The 4,875-nt window shown below is 36.3% G+C and overlaps 1 long non-coding RNA gene across 2 annotated transcripts in view; it reads left to right on the top strand.

The window, feature by feature from the left end:
• LOC128247315 (uncharacterized) overlaps positions 1-4,868 on the top strand; it is a 12,625-nt gene extending 7,757 nt beyond the window's left edge. The window contains exon 3 of one of the 2 annotated variants that reach the window (XR_008263694.1): positions 1,575-4,868. This is a non-coding gene — a long non-coding RNA (uncharacterized LOC128247315). Of the gene's footprint in view, positions 1-1,335 lie in introns of both variants that reach the window. The other variant, XR_008263693.1, reaches the window with a different exon arrangement.
• Positions 4,869-4,875: the final 7 nt, after the last annotated feature.

Here is a 4,875-nt window from a genome sequence, read left to right as displayed (position 1 = left end):
ACAAAAAAAAAACCAACAAACCCCATTTTGTATATAAAAAAACAAACATTTTTCTATATAGACAAAAAACAATCTTTTTATGAACATTGTTCTGGTGATTGAATTGACTGAACATTTTCATTCCTAAATGAAATTACATTTTTTTGCATGCACATATATCATGCTTTGTTTTAAAAGTGTTTTGCTCTATGTATCACACCTGCATGCTTACACACACTTGCATCATATTTTCATCACATGCTATCACACGTTCTCCACGCTACTGAAAGATAACTTACCTCTGTTAGACCTCTAGTGGGTCGTGTAATCAATAGAGTTGCATATCTCTTTCAACACGCTAGCATATTACATTTATGCTTCTGTTTTAAGTATTCATTTGTTTGTAAATGACTTGCATTTTCAATTTCACATGCATCTGTAACGTTCAATCTCTTTGGCTTTCTCACTGTGGGTAGTGTGTAAACTACATTTTATTTTCCAAACTGAGATTCGAAACCGAATCTATGGATTCTTGCTTGCCTGATCCACCGCTATTGACTGACTAGGTGTGAAAAATTTCTTTGTCCTGTCAGAAAGTGATGGATGAGTTTCCACTTGACCTCCAGCCTGGGCTGTGTCACAGAAAATTCAGATGGACAAGTGACCTAAATAAGTACAAACTACTCTTATGGTACATCCATCCTTCTAGCTAGAATGGCCATTATAAATACGGTTTCCTAGACACATGTCAAGTTAGCCAGCAACGAGCAGACAGGCAGCATCGTGATCAAGATGGTGACCACCATGAGCCAAGAGACCAGACAATAGCAGTTGCAGACCATGAACAGATGGCTTTTTTCCAACAAAACCAATAACAATATTTAACAAAAACATCTTTAAATGATTATTCCGACCAGCTGCCAAGCAAATGGGAAGCAGTAATTGAAGCAGATGGTGAATATGCTCTGGAATAATCATTTAAAGATGTTTTTGTTACATGTTGTTATTGTTTTTGGTGAATAAAATTTGTTGGGAAAAAAAATGACAATAATTATGCACCAACCCAATAGAAAAAAACACAACACAATCAAATGACAAATGCAAACACTGACACAAAATATGCCTTGTACTATCTGGTCATATCAACATTCTTTCTTCCTATTTTTCTTCTGACTTGAAGCTGTTGGTAACTTTATGTAGCGGAATATTTGTTCATATTTCAAATCAAGCTTTCTATATCCAACATGTAAATGCAACCGTAACCAAATAAATTATGAAAACTGCATTTCTATTCTTTTCCATGTTTACCTTTGATGTTGGTCCAACATGCCTGTCATCATCTGCTACACCTGACAGCTTATATTGAACCATCAACATCACATTTTGCTTCATCCAAATTTAATTTCTCTCTCTGAAGAATTTCTAATAGAAAATTCCTTAGATGTCTATCCTGTAAAACTTTATAGTTGCTATTAGCAAACGAAACACATGTAATGGTGAATAAATAGTCCCAAGAAATTACCAATTTTCTGTTTTGTTATACAATAACTCTGCAAATATTTCCATAATACTCAATTTTAATATGTATTTTGCAGTAACACAGAAGCAGCAACTGAGACTATATACTGGATTATAACAAATATGATATGCAGTTTTCAATCCTCTTCAATTCAACATTGTCCTCAAAGCCATGACAGAGAAGCAGATGTGCTTCAAGAGGAAACAGCTGGGATTTACCCTACCTACCTACATAACATATAAACATAACCTTTCTTTTAACTTTCATGATCTGGTCCAGCAATTTGATACCTTTATAATTACTTCTGTCTAAGGTGTCTCCCCTAACTGTTTAAAGAGAAGTAATAAAAGGTATCAAATTGCTGGACCAAGTCATGAACATTAAAGGAAGGGTTATAGCTCAACTAAGTAGGAAAAGAGTTAGCCTAGATGAGATGCAGTTGGGTTTTTTTGCCAAGGGGAAGTATTATCGATTCTATCTTCCTAGTCAGGCAACTGCAGAAGCATTTAGCCAAAAATGGAGGAAGCCTTTGACAGGGTCCCTCATTCTCCTGTATAGCAGTCACTGCAGAAGGTAGGGGTAGATGAATGAGTGGTGTGAGTCATCCAAGCCATGTATAGTAAGGTGAGAGTTAGCAACAAATATGATGTGCAGGTAGGAGCTCACCATAACTGTTCTCAGTCCTCTTCTATTCAATATTGTCCTCCAGGGCATGACCGTTTATCCTTGATGACTTTGTTCTTATTGCTGTATCAATAGTAGAATTAGAGAATCAATTCCAGGAGTGGAAGTAAAATTTGGAATCAAAGGGCCTTAGAGTTAACATAGCAAAGACCAAAGTACTAGTAAGCAGGGAAGCAAACAAATTACTTATCTGCAGGAAAATGGTTCTGCTTGATATATAGAAAAAGTGTGCATAGAAATTCTATAATGTGTACCTAGCACAATTTATGGGCACATAAAAGGTGCAGTGAAATCGCAAGGTTTATAGAGAAAGTAGTCTTTGTGTGTGGCAGATGAGCAGGAACAATAAACACTAAGAACACAGGAAATAGATTCCGTCAAATGCCCAGGATGATCCTTAGAGGTAATAGATAGTTTCTGTTACCTAGGTGACCTAATTAGCAGAGGATGATGATGCTCTGAAAGTGTAGTTGCCTAGATAAGAATCAGATGGAGTTCAGAGCTACTAACTCTCCCTCAGCATGAAAGGCAGACTGTATAATGTTTGTGAATGAACAGCAATGCTACGTAGTAGCGAAACATGGGCTGTGAATGTGGAGGACATGTGAAGGCTTGGAAGAAATAGAGCTAGCATGCTCAGTTGGATGTGCAATGTCAGTGTGCATATGCAACAAAGAACAAATATATTAATATGAAAATTGGGCCTAAGAGGAATCAAATGTAGCATGCAAGACAGAAGACTGTGCTAGTATGGTTATGTGATGCATATGGTTGAGGATCACTGCATAAAGAATACTAATAGCTAAATGTAGATGGAACTAATAGAAGAGGGGAAATCAGAGAAATCCAGGAAGATGTGGGGTGAAGTAGTGAAGGCTGATTTCCAGATATTGAGCCTCAAGGAAGAAATGATAAAGGACTGATTCCTTCCATAACTTGTTTCTAACACCCATCTGTTTTTCACCCTCTGACAACAGAATTACTCACTCAGCTGCTGTAATTATGAGATCACTTCTATATGTTCTCAGTACTGCTCCTTAATCTTGTCAATAGCAGATCTCCCCTATTATCTCCATCTCCCATTTCTACCCCCATGTAACTAACTTGCTTCTAGCGCTGTGCATCTCTTGCACACCACCCCAACTCTACATCATCTTCCTGTCAACTAAATTTGTTTTTCATCACACCATAAAAACTTAGAACTTCCCAGTTGGTTCAAAACCAAGATATGAAAGTTTCAAAACATGCACATTTCACTAAAATTCTCATTAAAAAAATGTAACAATTGCATCAAATATAATTTCATAAAGGTAGCATGCAAACAGAACCTATATTGTACTAAAAGTTGTATTGCGAATGTTCAAAAAGCAGTTTTTTTCTAGAAAAGAAGGAAGGCTTCTGAAATCTCCATGCAGTCTAATGGTAAACTGAGGTTTTAACTGTATTCAAATGCAATTGTATGACTAGTTTTCAGACGTACAATTTGTGAATCTTTGGAGGAGCCATTAGATGTGCTAAACTGTCTATATCTGTGCTTCATTTCTGAAGATTTCAACATTGAAGAGTTACATGTATCACAACCAACAGCAACAATAGGAAGAGGTAAATTCAATGCTTTAATGGTAATGGTAAGGCATAATCTACTAACGAAGCTGTAGATGGTGCATCAGCTATTGGTTGGTTGAAAGAAAGGTGCACTTGTATTATTGTGTGAAGAAATTGTTTCAAATTTAAAACCATATCACTACATAATACACCAAGAATCTTTTGAATTTCAAATGTACTTAACAAGCGAGAATTTCATATATGCAAAGCATGGCAATCTCTTACTTTACACTGAAGTTAGATGATTGTTGTATAGCATGTTTTAGGAAGACTCAATGGTTGTTTACCACAAATAAGCATAGCATTGAATCTTCTGAATGATTTTAAGTACAGATAACGTTATCTTACTGATGTCACAGTAAAGTTTGAAGAACTAAACAAGAACCTTCAAAAAACACCTTTTCCATTGGTATGTGACATGATTTACCTTATGAATTTAATGAAAAGTAAATTGATGCTAGGTGGAGAAAGGTACTGTTACAGACTTACATGGAAAATGCAGTGTCATTTATGTCGTGTAAAGCAAATGTAGAAACTGAAATATTTGCACCACACTGATAGAAATTACAAAACAGTGCACCAAAGAAAAATACTACAGTGCCTCAGTTAAACAGTTTTGGATGTCAGTGTGAAGGGAAAGATTTCCAATTCAGAAGATTAGAGTATGGGATTAGTGATAAGTAATACATGTATGATAGTAAATGGTCACAGTGGAGAATAGTATATTCAGAAGAATCTGGACACTTTTACAGGTGAGGCGTATACTTTCTTGTCCATTCAACAATATCCATATGAAACAAGGAGGTAGATACAGTCAAAGTAGAGCAACTATCAAAGCCATGCACAAAGAAACATAACCCAACAAGAGAGCATATGGTAGATCCATCTGTTAGAAATAGCAATTTGCTTAAACCCCTAACACTTTTGGAAAAGGAATGAATACATTAGCATCCTATATGTTCCTCTCCTGACACGTAAAAGCACCCACTACACTTTCTGAGTGGTTGGCGTTAGGAAGGGCATCCAGCTGTAGAAACTCTGCCAAATCAGACTGGAGCCTGGTGTTGCCATCCGGTTTCACCAGTCCT

This window comes from Octopus bimaculoides, chromosome 3 (genome assembly GCF_001194135.2).
Source record: "Octopus bimaculoides isolate UCB-OBI-ISO-001 chromosome 3, ASM119413v2, whole genome shotgun sequence".
In the NCBI taxonomy this organism is placed as follows: Eukaryota; Metazoa; Mollusca; class Cephalopoda; order Octopoda; family Octopodidae; genus Octopus; species Octopus bimaculoides.
Note: the sequence above shows the minus strand (reverse complement) of the source record. Positions and strands in the feature narration are given on the sequence as shown.